This window comes from Sinocyclocheilus grahami, unplaced genomic scaffold, assembly GCF_001515645.1.
Source record: "Sinocyclocheilus grahami isolate Dianchi unplaced genomic scaffold, SAMN03320097.WGS_v1.1 scaffold38.1, whole genome shotgun sequence".
Classification (NCBI taxonomy): domain Eukaryota; kingdom Metazoa; phylum Chordata; class Actinopteri; order Cypriniformes; family Cyprinidae; genus Sinocyclocheilus; species Sinocyclocheilus grahami.
Window position 1 is genome coordinate 1,494,849 of NW_015505217.1, and position 8,898 is coordinate 1,503,746.

The 8,898-nt window shown below is 35.4% G+C and overlaps 1 protein-coding gene across 1 annotated transcript in view; it reads right to left on the reverse strand.

Moving 5' to 3' along the window:
- The window catches only part of LOC107581822 (synaptic vesicle glycoprotein 2B-like), a 31,489-nt gene extending 25,147 nt beyond the window's left edge, over nucleotides 1-6,342 (reverse strand). Inside the window, exon 1 of the mRNA XM_016267480.1 lies at nucleotides 6,059-6,342. The gene's annotated coding sequence lies outside the window, so the exon portion shown is untranslated. The remainder of the gene's footprint in view (nucleotides 1-6,058) is intronic.
- Between the last annotated feature and the right edge of the window lie 2,556 nt (nucleotides 6,343-8,898).

Here is an 8,898-nt window from a genome sequence, read left to right on the forward strand (position 1 = left end):
ACATTTCTGTCCCCCTCACTTCTGAAATGATGGCTACGCCCCTGTTATGATAAATGATCCATCGGTCATTATTGCAGAAATAGAGTATAGTTTAGCCTTGTAATATTCCAAAACATAACTATAATAACATAAAATAATAAAAAAACATAATTATAATAACATTTCTCTGAAACAATTATTTTTACTTTACTGAATACAATAAAATGTAACCCCCAATTAAAATAATATTAGATATAATGAAAAATAATAAAGAAAATAAATTAATAATATAATAATCCGTTTTTAATGTATCTTTATTTCTTCTTGTTAATTTTATTATTTTTATATTACATACAAATATTTTTATTGTTATTTTTTTATATTTATTTCTTTGTATTTATTTCAATATAAAACCTTAAAATATTTAAAACAAATATATAATATAATAATCAATATTTAATTTACCTTTATTTCTTGTTAATTTTATTATTTTTATATTACATAAAATAATTTTATATTTATTTATTTGTATTTATTTCAATATAAAACCTAAACCTAAAATCTATACATAACATCTAAACATAAAAAACAATAGATAAAAATGAGAGAAAACATTAAATTATTTGTTATGAGAATATTTACTTTACTGAATATAATATAATTTATATTCCAAATTTTTATATAATATAATATAATAATCAGTTTTCATGTGTTTTTTCTTTTTATTTAATTGTATTACTTTTATATTACATAAAATATTTTATATTTATGTATTTATTTTTATTTTTATATAAAATGTGTCTAAAATTTAAATGTAAACACAAAATAGTAAAATATTAAATGATTCGTTTTTATAATATTTTACGTCATATACATTTATAACTTTGGTGAAAAGCTTTATTTTTGGTTAACAGCAGCTGCATACACAGCACAGTGCATGTTGATGTATGTTTCTACACAACCCCACCCAGCACTTCCCTCTTCAGCTCTCCCTTGATGAAACAGCCAGCTGGGTCTTACATAACCCCTGCTTTCTGAGTTCACGTATGCACCTATTTTCCTGCTCCCGTGTGCAGTTTCTCTCCCTTTAATCATGTGCTGTAATGAACATAAATGCACGCAAAACATGCGTTTTGAGCTTCATGAAGAAAGATATTCACATAATTCAGAAATGTTATACGGCATCTATGTAACATGCATGAAACAGTCAATCTGATGTTTTAATTGCAGGTATTGTGGTTCATTTGTATATTCAGTAATTAATTTCAATCATCAGCTGGAGAACCAAATGAAGATGCTTGCCTGGGATTTGCTTCTCAGGTGTGCCATGGTTTAATGTACTGTAGTCACTTCAGATAAGTCCCAATTTTATATATATATGGGGTCAAAGGTCATCACCCATGGTGGTTTGGATGTAAGATCACATGGTAAATGGTTAAAAATAGCTTTGAAACTTTGAAAGATCTACAGTATGTTGTGCGTCATGCAACAAAGGGTTAAATCTAATATCGTACAATGAAAGCAATGAAATGAACTACTTGCATGTGCATTTTCAAATCTACAATATCTTCCATTTTTAATCTTGTGGTAGCCACACATTCGATAACGCTCTTTTAATACTATCACGCACACACACAGACAGATCGGGAGGGATAAATACAATCTGAGAGGTCCATTAAGCTGAAGAGCAGACGTGCATCTCACCCACGTCTATTTCTGAGGTCGAAGGTGCATGTATTACTATTATAAATTCCAGGTTATTGATTGATTCCCGTGCTTTGCAATTCAGCAGCGCACACATAAATCATGCTGGGTGAAGGGTTATCAAGATGTCCAATAGCTGACAAGACTCCATTTGTAGCATAGCACATGTTAACTGAAATTACTTGTGTTTATGCGCTTTCAGCATTACAGTGTTAACTCTAGATGATGAGATTTAGTGCCGATAAGCAGGTGTGGATCGCCCATTGTATTGTGGATAGCATCATATCGGTAATGGCAACCAGAGGCCTGTATCAGTGGGGCCCATTAGGAACACGCTAAGTCTTATTGATTTCCTTGACATGACATGACATGACAAAATGTCCTCGTATCCATTAACCAAATGATACCCTTCGCCAGGCCTAAATGATCTTTAAATGGTAGGTGAACGAGAGTGAGTATAGATAACATGAGGTATTTTATCATCTCTGATTACAGCTATATAATTTTAATTTGAAGGTAACAGCTGCGTTTGGACTCCAAAATTAGCGTTTTGTTTAAAAATACATTAAGAAATAAGTGAACAAGTGGCCAGAAAAGCTTTAATGATATATCATTTCATAATTTTTCCATTGCAACTGGTAATAAACACAAGATTAAGCAAGTTCTTTCTGTCAGACCAGAAATCCAAATACTCCGCCCTCTTTATCTCTCATTGGCCAAACAAACAGCTGGCCCCACCCCACATTCATGTTATTGGTTGAGCCTGTTGCTATAAATCCTGCTGCTCAAACAAATAAAGCAATGTTTTGAAAATGCCACTTTTTGAAGACATCAAACTATACGACCCGCTTGTAGTCCAACCCGATTTAATGAGAAAGTGTAAACGTTTTACGTTTTTGGCGAACTGGTGTCAAATTTGTTTGAGTTCGTAGAAGTCGTACAAAAAGAGACTTTTTTTTAAGCATGAAAGTTTATCGCTAAACCTAATCCTTAGTGGAGGGCAAGAAGATCGTACAGAAACACAAACGAAATTGTACGAATTCTTACGAATTCACTAAAACATAAAATAGCTACGAATTACCATGAGAGTGTGATGTATAGTCGTAGGATAATAAACTAGGATACGAGAACTTTTATAATGCGTCCTGTTTCTGAATTACACACAATTTAATAGAAAATATTATCATAATATAATCGGAAATTGATTGGATGTTAAAAAGTAGGCATTATGTACCAGAATGGAGTCAGACTGACTGCAGGTTTGCTAAAAATGGCTTTACGCAGCCTCAGCGGTGTCAGCAATGAGTTGTTTTGATTAATAAATGAAGAAGACAAGTCGCAATATGTCGCAAAAAGACCAGGAATGCACATTAAGAAAGCCAAATTTGATTTCATATTGACTTAAACATCTGAAAGGAAACACATCACCTTTAAAGTCACGCACTACCCAATCACCCCAACCCTCTTTTGGCATTAAAGAACTACTGTCAGGATTTACTAAAGACACACAGTGAAAAAAAAGCGACGAAAAGGCGTGGACACAGTCATTTTTTGCGGCTGACCTTATTGCATATGTATAGGAGTTTCCCTCTCAGACGCAAAATTTGTGGGAGGAGAGTACTGTTTGCTTGTTTGCGAACTTATGCTAATTTGTGCAGCTCTTGTTGGCCATTATGGAAATGAGATGTTGCATCTTCTTGCACATAGTCAGTAGAACTTTCCACTCCCATCTGCGCTTTTTTGAAATTGAGCTCTGGCGCTAATTTGCCTTGTTTAGTAAATCTGGCTTCAAATGTGCACCATAACACATGCCTTAGATAAAACATGATGGCTCAACCACGTCAAAGCATAAAATATCTTTGTGTGAATGCAAAATTATTCAATTAAAAAGCAGCACAAAGGGAGTAAATCCGCCATGTTGATCTATTAGGGAGAACCCTGCAGCGAGCGGAGCCCTAGTAAAATATTAAAGAGTCTGCAGACATTCATGCACTTGCTAAATTCAGCAACATTTCCTTCTACGGCTGACTATTAATACATATATATATATATATATATATATATAATTTATTTATAACTCTGCTTGTTATTCAAAGAAAGCTCCTTACTGACAAGGAAACGGAGTATTTGTGATGCCTAGCGAGATGGTTGTGGTGATGTTGACTGTAACACCTGTCATGCTCTTGACAGATAAACAGATAAAAAAAAAGTTTCAGGAAGCTGGTTCAAACAAAAGAGAGGAAGAGTGAGAAAAAAACAGAGCTCTTTTTGCAGTACATTAAAGCGTGAGTTTCCGGGACGTTCTGCTCCAGCATTTTTTTCTGCTCCCTCTTGAGATTCACTGTCCAGAAAAAAGCTTCTCTCGCAAACATAAAACACAAGCCAACTGTAGGACTGCAAAATTGGCATTACATTAACTGCCAACGCTAGGTTGAAAAAACAGCTCTTTTGCACAAGCTCACATTCAGTTTTGTCCATGTAGCTTAGTTACAGATGACTAAAATATGAGCAGTAGATAAAGACAGATGAAAAGTTAGTTGTGAAATTGACTGTGAAGTCCCTGTTTAGGCAGACAGTACAAATTGGAACAAATTGTATGTACAGTTTCTTATTAACCTAATTCTTTGTATAAAGAGATCTCAGTGCTAAATACTATTTGATTTCACATATTTACTTTATATTTGGATCATTGTAGAAAAAGAAGGTGGATTTAAATATATTATACTCAGAAATTGCTAGTAAATTTCACAATTAATTACAAAGAAATGTCAGGTAAAACTTGTACTAAATGTGAAATTTCGAATTTTGAATTGTGTGTGTGTGTGTATATATGTATATATATATACAAGCAACAAGAACCAATGGGGACGGAGCTTAGCAAAGATTAAATTCCGAGGAATGGTTTCAAACGTGGATGAAAATGAGTTTAGGCTCCTTATATTTGAAAAAATATTCAAAATATTCATCAAAAGCAATGTTTTTTTTTTGTTGTTGTTTTTTTTGCTATTTAGAAATGACAGTCATTCCAAATTAGCAGATTCCATGTGGGCCTGGATATATCCATTTATCCGTTTGGGAGTTGCGTGCTATTTTGAAAATTCTTAGCATTTGCCAACTCTACTTTGGAGATTTAGACTCATATCTGACTGTGGAACATTTAACACTATAGTGCAAAAATTGGTCAGAATTTGATGCAGTGTCTGAGTTTCGTTTCTGCTAACTCAAAGCAGTCTTCAAGATTTGTTTGCGCCCTGTATTCCCTCGCTGCGAGGCGCCTCTAATAAGTCATATTTCTATAACATGTTTTCTGCCTTTGATCACCAGGAATACACATAGGAGCAGTGTGAAAGCCACAGAAGACAGCTAATTATCCAACGACATCTGGGAGAGTGAGTTGGAAACGTTTTTTTTTCTAGGTTTGCTTGACAGGTTAAGTTTAGTTACTATAATGAATAACTTCACCTGCAGTTGCATAGCATTTACTACACAACTAGCTTCATCATGAGCGATTAATGAACAGTTTTTGTATCTGAGAAAGACTATAATGGTTCTTCTGGTGCCCACGAGACATTTAGAGGATATAAATAATGCGTATGTTTTTATCCACTGCAAGGAGATCCCCCACCCTTCGGTACATAACTAGCACAAACACAATTTATAAATACACAACTTGCATTCGCTCCCACACATTTCTGAACACACATGCTGGAGTGCACTGAAAGGGATAAACATCAATTTTATAGTTTAATCAGTTCACACTCTTGCATCATTGCACATCTCATTTTCATAAAAGTAATGCTGCTTTTCATGTCAAAAAGAGAAGGCCAACAGATTTCTCTTCTATTCTGTGATTATCTAAATACTCAAAAAAATGAAATTAGCAAAAGCAAGTTTCGTAATGCTTCCAGCAAAACTTCTCTCTGCGATTGATGAGCGTTCTACTTTTCGAATGTGGCGACGATCGTGCACTTTATCATATTAGATTATTATTACATCACTTAGTCGCTGCGGGAGAAATATTTTCACTGTGTATTGATTATGTAACTGCTTCCAAAATCTACTCAGCAGCAACCAGACGCTCATTGATTCATTCTATAAACGGAGGCATCATCTAAACGCCTCAATGTCTTCGGTTACAGTTTATTTGAAAGAAACACTCCCTTTAGCTGAGTTTTATGTGCACTGAAATCTTCAAACATGGTTCTTCCCTTTAATATTTCATAAAGTTTTACTCTGCAGAGAGTCTCAATGTGCACTGCAACCTCTAGTATGGAAATTTCAAGACAAAAAAAGCAGAAGAAACAATTTTATTCACTATATCACTATATCTATATCTAGTACACAAGACACATAAACAAACAATCAACTTTCTTACCGTCAAATTATGCTCACTATGCACCAAAATAGTCCCTCTATTTTTAAAAAGGTAAAAATTTACAATCCCCCAAAAAGCTGAGTGTCCGGTAATAACGGCCTGTGTTCAAACATGAGAGAGAGGGATCATCCAGACAGCCAGCAGAGATGCTGAACAGGAAGATTAGGATGCGAGCACTCCCACTCGCACTCTCCCTCCCTCCTCCCAATCCGTTCATTATAGGAGGAGCTCCCTGAACACGCCCAAGCAACTCACAATGGTAGCGTCCATCCCTACCTCTGCTCCTCGCTCACTCCCACATGTGCCAAAGCTGGCGGGAGGGAGCAGCTACTGTTTGCGATAGAAAGAGAGAGAGAGATGGAGGGCGAGATACTGTAGAGAAAACAAGAATGCACATCAGGGAGGAGGAATTGGGCTTGGCAGATGGATAGTTGCTGATGGGAGGGGGTCTCTGCTTTATAAATGACGGATGGGTTTGGTTAAGTGTACTGGGATGAATATGCAAAACACGTTACAATAGCTAACCTGAATCTGTCTGTCTGTCTGTCTGTCTGTCTGTCTGTCTGTCTGTCTGTCTATCTATCTATCTATCTATCTATCTATCTATCTATCTATCTATCTATCTATCTATCTATCTATCTATCTATCTATCTATCTATCTATCTATCTATCAAACTTAACATTAGCAAACCTGAGCTCTTCACTTCATTATCTATCTATCTATCTATCTATCTATCTATCTATCTATCTATCTGTCTGCATGTCTGTCTATCTATTGGCTGGTCTGTCTTTCTGTCTGTCCGTCCGTCCATCCATCCATCTACAGTATCTATTTGTCTGTCTATCTATCATTTGTTGGCCAGTCTGTCTGTCTATCTATCTGTTTATCTATCCTACATTCAGCTCATAAAAGAAAAAAAATCTCTATTTTTACCGACTGCAAGGTGTGTGTGTCTGCCAAAGTGCTTCAGGGTTTGCCATATGGAAATGCTGCATAGTCTGTACTTAAGAACAATGAATTGCCTAGAGTCTGATGCAAAAACCTCCAACAACTCAAATGTGAATAAGGCAGATGCCGTAAAAACTGTTGTTGTTTCACCTACCATGGAGGCTTTTTGCTTGACCTGACTTGCACTGGATGTGTTTAGTAAAGCATTTAAACAGTTCGAGTCATTAGTGTTGACAGGCATATGTGAACTTTTAACAACATTTTGATTTGACATGCTTTTCTTGTGTTCCCACGCATTGTGTTGTGTTGAATCATTAATTAATGTTTTTGAAAGAAATCTCTTATGCTCACCAAGGCTGCATTTATTCAATCAAAAAGTGAAACAGTAAAAACAGTATTGTGAAAGGATATTGCAATTTAAAAGAACTGTTTTCTATTGTAATATATTTTAAAAATGTGATGGAATTTTAGAAGCTGCATTTTATTATATCACTTCTTCCACAAAAATAGTATGCAACAAAAACAGTTTTCAACACTGATAATAATAAGAAATGTTATTATTAAAATTAGCATATTAGAATGATTTCTGAAGAATCAAGTGACCCTGAAGACTGGAGTAATGGCTACTGGTGTAGCTTGCCATCACAGGAATAAATAACAGATAACAGTTAAATTAGTTAATAGTGAATGTTAGTAGTGTTGCCACTTTTAGTTAGTTAATCTCCAAAACTGGTGTCTGCATCAGAGAAGCTTATTACAACAAAAAGAGAACAGAACAGAGCAATAGATCAGATCGTTCTGAATCGTGCTCATATGGATAATCAACCATGTTCTTGCTGTATTTCTGCACCAACCTACTGCATAATAGATTTGGAACCTGCTATGATGAATACAGTCATGCAGCATTTATATGGTACAGGGGGAGAGACTTTCTGCCTGATCAAATATGGAGCTCCAGCAAGTGCAGTGTGATTCGAATGCTTCTTCCATGTGTTCCCACCCCTGCACTGGTCCACCCCCTGTCATCAGGCCTGGTTGGTTTGACCTGCTGCTGGGCCGTCATTATAAAAAGTGGATGTCCCGCACAGGAAAGGGAAAAGCTCACTAATCCCACACCACATAATTCTGCTTGCAAGAGGATTAGGGTCAGACATTGGGTACAGCCCATGACCAGATTCAAATCATGCACCCTTTCCCACCCCTCATCTGCCATCATCATCATCTTCATCATCATCATAATCACTGCCCTGTACCCTGGAATTAACCAAAACAAGGGACTTTCCGAGGTTGGGAAAACACACTATATATTGTCACATCTATCGAGTGATTGTGTTGTTTCTGAGCTGAAGCCTTGTCTATTTCTGCTTGGGTGGAAGTGAACGGTTTCTCCATCCATGTGAGGAAGACAGGAACATCACAGGTTGAGATGCCTCTTGAGACATCTTTGACAAAGTGAGAGTTTTAAGCAATCTTCACTTCAAATAAAGGACGAAAGAAAAGAAAAGAAGACACTTTACAATAAGGTTCTATTAGATAATGTTAGCTTCTATTCCACAGATAACTAATCAATCAATCAATCAAATAAATACTATTTTCATTGAATTAAATGTTTAAATATAAAAGTATTTTCAGAACTATGGAATTTATAATGTAGAATATATAAAAAACGGATATTAATTTTGAGATTTGATAAAGATTGCAGTTTTTGAAACTGGACTGATACAATAAGTTTAAAAATCTATAATACTACCAGATAACTTGTATATGACAGCAATATATTGTGCAACCCTATAGTAACTGATGAGTAACATATAAGCAAAATGCCATAATGAATCGATAAACACCTAATATCCATTCTAAGACCCAAAGCAAAGCAAATTTTCCTCGCAGC